Source organism: Choloepus didactylus, chromosome 5 (genome assembly GCF_015220235.1).
Source record: "Choloepus didactylus isolate mChoDid1 chromosome 5, mChoDid1.pri, whole genome shotgun sequence".
Classification (NCBI taxonomy): domain Eukaryota; kingdom Metazoa; phylum Chordata; class Mammalia; order Pilosa; family Megalonychidae; genus Choloepus; species Choloepus didactylus.
In genome coordinates, this window is record NC_051311.1 from 53,981,214 (window position 1) to 53,990,858 (window position 9,645).

The window sequence follows — 9,645 nt, forward strand, 5'->3', positions numbered from 1 at the left end:
CTCTCAGCACTGCCTTCACTGCATCCCATAAGTTGTGATATATTGTTGTGCCTGTTTGGATATATTATACTGCAAAAGCCATGTTCTTTAATGCAATCTTATGGGGGCAGACTTATTAATCTTTTTTATTCAGGTGTGACCTCTTGATGAATAGTTCCATGGAGATTTGGCCCTGCCCATTCAGGGTAGGTCTTGATTGGTTTAATGGAGTCCTTTAAAGGGAGCTCACATGGAGGGCACAGAGATGAAAATGCCCTGGGATATGCTAAGCCAGGAGACACAGCCACTTGCTTTGAGATGCTAGCCCAGAGTTTGCTCTGAAGCTAAGAGAGGACAAAACACCCCAAGAGCAGCTGAGAGACACCTTTGCAGTGACACTTGGGAGCAGACAGAGGTGCTCACTGATGCTTAGAGATGCTTGGAGATGCAGATAGAAGGACATTTGGAGATGCTAAGCTAAGAGAAACCCAGAGCCATTTTGGAGAATGCCATTTTGAAATGCAATCTGGTAACAAAGGAACAGCAGACACCAGCCATATACCTTCCCATTTGACAGAGATGTTCCATCAGCCATCAGCCATTCTTCAGTAAAGGTATCCTCTTGTTGATGACTTAGTTTGGACACTTTCATGGCTGTAGAACTGTAAATTTGTAACTTAATAAGTCCCCTGTATAAAAGCCAATCCATTTCTGGTATTTTGCATAAAGGCAGCATTAGCAAACCAAACTGTTGCATTCTCATTTTTATTTATCTCAGGATATTTATTGATTTATCTTGCAAGTTGTTATTTGACTCAGTTATTGCTTAAGAGTGTGTTGTTCACTTTTCTGTATGTTATATTTCACAATAAGAAAATAATTGAAATTGTGGAACTGTAACCCATAACATTCTTTGAAATTTGCTTTAAAATGTCTTGTTAAATCATACTTTGAAAGTTATCACTTTTCTGTAGATATTTTATATTTCACAATAAAAAATGTTTAAAAAAGAGTGTGTTGTTTAACCTTCACAGATTTGTGAATTATCCAGTTCTCTACCTGTTATTGATTTCCAGCTTCATTCCATTATGGTCACAGAAAGTGCTTTGTAAATTTCAGTCTTTAAATTCATTGAAACTTGTTTTGTGCCCCAGCATGCAGTCTATCCTGAGAATTATCCATGAGTACTTGAGAATGTATATCCTGCTCTTTCAGTGTGCTATGTTCTGTGTATGTGTGTTAAGTCTAATTCTTTTACCACTTTATTCGATTTCTCTGTTTCCTTATTGATCTTCTGTCTAGATGTTCTATCTGTTGATAAGAGTGGTGTATTGAAGTCTCCAGATTTTATTGTAGATGCATCTGTTTCTCCCTTCAGTTTTGCCAGTGCTTGCCTCATGTATTTTGGGGCATAATTGTTTAAAGCATAAATATTTATAATTCTTAATTCTTCTTGGTTGATTGCCCCTTTTATTAAAATATAGTGTCTTTCTGTCTCATAATTGTTTTGCATTTAAAGTTTATTTTGTCTAATATTAGTATAGCTACCCCTGTTCTTTTTTTGGTTACTGTTTTGTGGAATGTCTTTTTTCAGTCTTTCACTTTCAACCTGTTTGTATACTGTGATCTAAGGTGGTACTCTTGTAGACAGCATAAATTTGGATCATATTTTTAAATCCATCCTGCCATTCTGTGTCTTTTGTTTTTAATATGTGGTAGAATTACATATATTATTTTCATCTCTCTTTTTACTTTTTTACTTACCCTTACTGATAATCTTCATTTGTACATTGTACTCCAAGCCTCTCTATCCTGTCTTTTCCTTTCAGCCTGCAGAGCTCCCTTTAATATTTCTTGTAGGGCAGGTCTCTCATTGATGAACTCTCTCAGTTTCTGTTTATCTGTGAATATTTTGTACTTCCCCTTATTTTTGAAGGACAGTTTTGCTGGATAAAGAATTCTTGGATGGCAATTTTTTCTTTAAGTACCTTAAATTTATCATTCTACTTGCTTCTCAGCTGCATGGCTTCTGATGAGGCATTGGCTCATAATCTTATTGCAGTTCTCATGTATGTAATGAATTGCTTTTCTCTTGCTGCTTTCAGGATTCTCTTTATCTTTGGTACTTGACTTTATATTAGTATATGTCTCAGAGTAGGTCTGCTAGAGCTTATTCTGTTTAGATCATGTTGCGCTTCTTAGACATGCATATTTATGTTTTTCAAAAGAGTTGGGAACATTTCAGCCATTATTTCCTCAACTATGCTTTCTGCCCCTTTTCCCTTCTGGGATGCCATGACATGTATGTCTGTATGCCTCATGCTGTCTTTTTTTTTTTTTTTCCCATTCTTTTCTCTATTTGTTCTTGTAGCTGTAAGATTTCAATTGTCCTTTCTTAGAGTTCATTGATTCTTTTGCCAGTTGAAATCTGCTATTGTCTGCCTGTAGTGTATTTTATTCTCTTCTATTGTGCCATTCATCACCATAATTTCTGTTGTTTCTTTTTACACTTCCAAATTCTTCTTTATGATAACCCATTGTCTTCTTAATATACTTTATCTTTTTAGCCATATTTTCCTTCAGTTCCTTGAATTGATTTAGGCAATTTGTTTGGAGATCTTTGATTAGTTACCCTAAATTCTGTATCTCCTCTGAATTTTTAATTTTTTCCTTTGTCTGGGCCATATTTTCCTGTTTCTTAGTATGCTCTGTAATTTTTTGCTGATTATCTTGATGAGTTTGCTCTGTAGGTCAGTTTCTCTCTCTTGCTTAGTGTTTTATTATTGATTAGTTTTGTGTTAAGGCTCTTCTTTGACACTGGTTCAACTTATTCTAGACCTTTGGAATTTCCCATGTTCAACTGATCTGATTTTTCTCAGCTCTTATTCTTTTGATTCTTGCAATGGATATGCAATACAATTTTTAAGATTGCAGTATTTGTGCCATTGTTTCACCTCCAGGAGAAACCTTCCTTTCCTCTGTTCCTTCTTCAGGAGTCTTAATCTGTTTTTGTTTCTTTTTGTTTTACTTCTATAGTGCTTTTTTGACACTCTTTTCATTGCCTCCAGCTGCTTTTGCCTGGAGGGTAAATTCTTGGAGGACTGTACCCCAGAAAGGACTTTCCCAAGTCATTATTTCCCAGCCAAAACAGGGACAGGGATTCACAAAGGAGGTGCAGACCAGCTCCAAACAGCCCTGAGGAGAAGGTCAGAAAAGACGCCCAAAGCCTTTTTGATTATTCTCTGAAGTTCCACTTTCCTGGCACAGATGGGACTCTTCAGCAAACTGTTCCCTGCAGCCCTAAGGAGGCACTGTGTCTTTAAAGCCTTACCACCTCTTTCCCTCTTGGAGGTAGGATTGAAACAATGCCTAGGAACATATTTGTCCAGGGAGAGTTGAAACAGTAGCTTAGAGCTGGGATGCATTTATCCAAACTTGATAATCAAAAGCTATGATCGGGGTAGGGCTTGGCTGTGCCACAGACTCCTGTTCTTGGGTAAGAGGATTTTTATGTCTCTTTATGACAGCAGCAGCTAGCCAAGTACTGGGCCCCAAGGCAGCCTATCTGAAGTGTGGGAAATCTGCAGTGGAAGCCACTGCAGAGTGAGCTACTCACAGTTCTTTACTGCAATTTCTCAGCCTCTTCCTCATGCTCTTCTGTGAAAGTTGTACAGTATTCCTTTGGCCTCCAGAGCCCCAGTACAGTTGTTTCAAACAGATCCTGTCAGTTTACAAGCTGTTTTCAAGAAGGAGTGAGTCCTGGAGCTCTCTACTCTGTCATTTTCCCTGAAGTTCCCTTGAATTCCCAAAGATTTTGATTCCATTCTGGGAGGGTCCCAGGAGTATATATAATGACTCCTGCTTGCATTTTCCACATCATATTGGCTGTGGGGAAATCTGAGGGACCGTCCTAAGGTAAGCTGTTTCTAGACTACATTTCATGCACCTTGTTAGATGTAGGGCAGCAGCTCTACTCCCTTCAATCACCTTTGCTACATCCTCGGACACAGGCAAAGAATTTTTTTTTCTCTATGATCCCCTCAATCTCTCAGAGAGCAATAGTGGTGTTATAGTCATACCACACATACCTCATTCTTCCCTGGACTACTGAGGAAGTAGTTCTAGGTCTCCCTTCTTGGGGCAATTACTAGAATTTAAATCTATTCTTGTCTTCTCTGATTTTTATTTCCTTATCCATCAATTGAATTCCTCCCCTTAATGATTTGGGATATATACATATAATATTAAACTCTTGGCTCTTGCAATTGAATACTGTTTTTCAAACTTTGTTGTTTGGTAGAGATTTACAAGAGTCTATTCACAAGTTCTAAATGTGGGGATTTGACTGTTCTCTTAGTATTTATTCCCATCTAAAGGTCAATGAACATTGAAAGCCCTTTCTCCTGCTTGCTATTTTATGGGGATAAAGTAAAAGGGTATGGGTAAAGAATGATAAGCAGCAACAACAGTAACAAGAAACACAGTTACATAATGAAAATTTCACAAATATCTGTCTTACCTGTTTCACCATGATTTTTTACTCTCTCTGTGAACATATGTACTCCAAATATAGTAGATAGGATTAGGAGAATGTTTATTGCGAGCATTCATGTATAAATAGATAAGTTTTCCTGCTGTAATCCCATTAGTGAATATATGTAAATATATATTTGTATGTATAGGTATAGATCACTAAGTCCAGGGAAGTATAAATGTGGCAGGGAGGAAAACTGTAGGGATGACCTTAACTGAGATATTTTTTTAAAAAAATTGTGGAAACATATATAACACAAAATTTCCCATTTTAACCATTCTGAAGCATATACTTCATTAGTATTAATTACATTCACAATATTGTGGTACCATCACTACCATCTGTCACCAAGATTCTTTCATGATCCAAACAGAAACTCTGCACCCATCAACCAAAAATCCCCTGTTCTCTCCTTCCCCTGTCCCCTGGCAACTTCCAGTCTACTCTCTGTCTTCATGAATCTGCCTATTCTAGATATTTCATATAAGTAGAATCATACAATGTTTGTCCTTTTGTATCTGGTATATTTCACTCAATGTAATGATCTCATGGTTCATCCATGTTGTGGCATGTATCTTACTTCATTGCTCTTTATGTCTATATACACCGCAATTTGTTTATTGACTCATCTGTTGCTGAACACTTGAGTTGTTTCCACCTTTTGGCTTTTGTGAATAAAGCTGCTATTGGTGTGCCAGTACCTGTTTGAGACCTGTTTTCAATTCTTTTGAGTGTATACCTAGAAGTGGAATTTCTGGGTCATATGGTAATTCTGTCTTGAATTTTTTGAGGACACTGCTTCCCACAGAAACCACACCATATTACAATCTCACCAATAATACACAAGGATTCCAATTTCTCCACATCCTCGCCAACATCTTTATTTTCCATTTTTTCATAATAGCCATCTTTGTGGGTATGAAGTGATATCTTGTTGTGGTTTTATTTGCATTTCCCTAATGACTAATGATGTTGAGTACATTTTCATGTGTTTATTGACCATTTGTATATCCTCTTGGCTTAGTGAGATATTTCATGCAAGGAATATATATTTTCATAGAGTGTAACTATATTAGGAACACTCTTCATGGGATTTCTAGGTCTCACTTGGTCTATTTTCTCTAGGGTTAAGCTCTTTACAAGTGGATCCTTGCATGATTGTTAGACTTTATGGCATCCAGACATTTTGAATTAATAGGAAGAACTAGCCATAATTGGACAAATGAAAGTCAGTTTTATTAATGGACAAATGAAAGTTGGTTTTATTACATGATTATCTAAAGAATTCAGTGAGTGCAACCCATTCAACCAAACTGGAACAGAACTCAACTCTGCCAGGACCCTTTACCATCAGAACCAGTTAGCAGTACCATGCCCTTCAGGAAGTGTAGTCTCCTTTGGGAACTCTTGTACACAAATAATGTGACTTCAGTCCCTCAGCCTCTTCTCAGCTTTAATACTTGTATTGTGTGTGGTGCTACCCTGCCTTTGAGTGAGTGCAGGGTCCTTTCTGCGAAGGTATGGATAACTTTTTGATGTGCTGATCATTCCAGCAAGCTACCACATACCTTCTAGCTTGTCAACATGCTATTTCTTTTTGTCTCTATGAAGAATTTAAAAATACCAGGAAGATGGTAAATGTCTATTAGAATGAGCTATTCTCTCCCCTCAATCCTCACAGCTTTGAAACACATTTGCATTTTGAGGAAAATTAGCCTGAAGCAATATAGAAATTGTTCAGAAATTTCAGGTAGAACAGATTTTTTCTACCCTTAACTTGCATCCTCTACATCACTATATCATGGGCTTTTAAAATTTAATCTTCTATGCTTGTTTTAAAATACTAGCATCATAACCCAAAGCTTTGGAATGATAAAATTGATTTTATGTGTCTGTCACCTTAAAAGAAAGTAAGTGGAAAAAAGTAATACTTTTATGGATCCCTAAACCATCTTTCTTTCAAGGAAAATTCAGGGCCCTGCTTAAATGCACCTTGAATAAGTTCTGAATGTAATGCTTAGACTGTTTGGTAGATTTAAACAGGGCAACTGTAAAATCACAGTGTTGGAATTAGATCTGGAGCTTCCTCCTTTATCTAAAATAATGACTATGAGATATAAAAGAATTTTAAGTTTCATAAATATTTTACCTAAAATAACATTTCATTTCCTGGAAGAAAGTTCTATTTGGTGAAGGTCAGTAACAGAGTTGGTTGAGAATTAGTTTTCTTTAGGACTCATTTACCCACAGACAAATACCAAACAATGTTAGAGTTGCTGATTGTTCATACTAACAGTTCATTTCACTGTCTACTGAAGCAAATTCAACCCAAGAAGTGTCTGTATACTACATGAGATGAAGATTATTTAGTTTTCATTTCATTGACTGTATGGTATCTCTCTCATTAATTTTTCATTTTCTTCCCAACTTACTCTCCATGGGTGAAGGAGAAGGCAATCTATTTCTATTCTTTTCTGAACTGATAACCATCTAAAAACTTTAAAAATGATGTTTTTAATATATTGGATATAAAGAGCAGTTCAAGAATTGTCAGAAGCCTTATGTGTTGTGGATAATTGACAGGGCACTAATACTTTACTTCTCCCATTTTTTTCAGGAATGCACAATCTGGTGGGATTGTCAGCTACTGGTGCCATCAAAGTTGCTGTAAGCATATTATCATAACACTTCTTTGCACTGAATCATTTTAGAAGCATAGAAAGATTATTTCTTAATGGTGAAAAGACCAGACTCTGGAGCCATGCACATCTCACACATTCATATGCTCTTAGCAGTCAGGGAGGAAACACAACCAGGGTTTGACACCTTCTAATATTCCAGGCTTGGTTTCCTGAGAGGGACTTATCCACCTTCCAATCCTAAGCAGTTCAGCTGTTATGGACAATTTGAAAGGTAACTGAAGGGTCAATATTCTATTCTTCTGAAACTAAAACCAGATGTAAGCATTCCACACCATGATTCCAGGATACTTTCTTAGCCCTCCAGAATCAAAGATCTCTCCAAAATAAAAGATACTCCAAGCCAAATTATGCCTCCAGTCCCGAAAAGGATTGTGTCTCTAAAGGGCTCCAGATGTCCAGATGTCTTTTTATGTATGTACTTCATACTTCCAATCAAGGTCTCATCTCAGGGTTGTAACCTTGTAATCCCTGGTAAGGAAGGGCAAGAAAGAAGGCCATTCTTGGTGCCATTGTAACTCTCTCTTTCTTTCAAGATATCCATCCCTTTGAGATGGGGTTTAAGCTGGCAAAAATGTGGCAGAAGCTGTATGTAGACAAGTATCTGTGAACTGTGAACTGATTTCTAATGAAAGGAAATGAGGAGTCGTTTGGGACTCTATCCTAAATTCCTCAACTGTAGAATCCCATCTAGTGTGAGAGTAAATGCTGATTTTTTTAGAAGTTGAGTAAAGTATATTTAGCTTTAATGAGTCAGATATCACAGTCTGTAACATTTATAGGATATGAGTAATCCTCAACACTCTCTCTCTCATGAGTTCTGTCTTTATTAGTAAAATACAGATTACACAGTGGAGTGATGTTTTTCTTATGAGTAAAAGCAAATAGAACACTTACACATTAAAAAAAAAAACTTTTTCAAATCTCCTGCAAATGACACAATCAGAAAAAATACAATGATTATTACAAAAATTTACACTGAGAATTAAAAAGAAGAAAAAACAAAGATAAAAAATAAGCTTTAAGAATCTTTGAGATTATTTCCTTACCTGTTTACAAATAACTGCCCATTTTCTATAGATAGATAAAGTTGTTGGATGAAGGCCCAATAATCCAAGCATTTTTGTTTTGACAAAAATATTTTGTTTTGACAAAAATAATCTTTTAAAGGCAAAGGTAGTTCTAGACTCATATTTTGTAAGCAGAGTGAAGTTGCACTTTTTAGTGGAAATATTAATCAATTACCCATAGAGCATTTTCTATGCATGCAGTTTGGCTTTCCAGTTAGTGCTTTTGAGATGAAGCACTTCAATTTAACAAATATTTAAAAGTGACTGTGTACTGACATGTGCTAGGTGGAAATGATTTTGAGGAGAATGCATTTTTACCCCTTCCCATTTATTTACCCAATGCTTCTTGTACCAAATCGGAATAAGCATAAATCCTCCATGAATTTGTTCTCCTCTCTTTTTCAGTTGGAAAGACAGGACCCACTTGTATATTATAGCAGTTCCTGGAAGGCCCAAACCTAACTGAAATCTGTAGGTTATGGAACAGAACCGGTCATTGCCATTATATTTTTCAGAATTAGACATTACCATGTTCTGAACTCTAGAACAGCATTGAAATGAGACAAAAAGATGCCTAAAACAAATATCTTGCCTCAACACGAAGGGAGACTTTTGTACCCTTAAAACTGACAAGGGGAAACTTTTATCTTATTTTATTTTCAGCTTTCAGAAACCAGGAATATCTGATTTCTCAGATATTAGTTTACTGTATGTCATGTGAATTCAAGTCATTCTTGGCTCATTTCTAAAACTTAACATTGCTGCTACTAATGGCAAGATGGAAGGCAGCCCAGGAAAACGAAGGTTGTCATGTGATGCTGCCTTCTATCTTGCCACAAGTACACAGACACAGTTCTATTTAAGAGTCAGTATGGCATAATAACATATATGTTTAGGAAAGTATAGCAGCTTACGGTCATATGAAATAAGAAAAAAATCAGGCAATATTTCAAGTTCACTACACTAGAAGGAAACCAACAGGGCTGAGGGTTCATTAGCAGCAATGCTAGAAATGTAAGGGATACTTAGAAAATGTCTCAAGAACATGTCCTTCCGTCCTTTCTATCCTAACTATAATCCAACTCTTTTCCAGAATGAAATGTATGCCAGTGCAGGAGGGGTGAGAGAAAGACAAAAAGAGTGTACAATGCTTAAACTAGTGAAATAAAATATTATCTATCCAGTGGAGATTAAAATTAAAAAATAAAATAAATTAAATAAAATAAGAAATACAACATACTATAATAGTAATTGCAATAAATGTAAATATATTTTAAAATATTCAAATTATTCAAAAAACTGAGACTCTCAGGATTTGTTGAAACAAAAAAGAAATACAAGAAAATGTTTTCTACAAGAGACA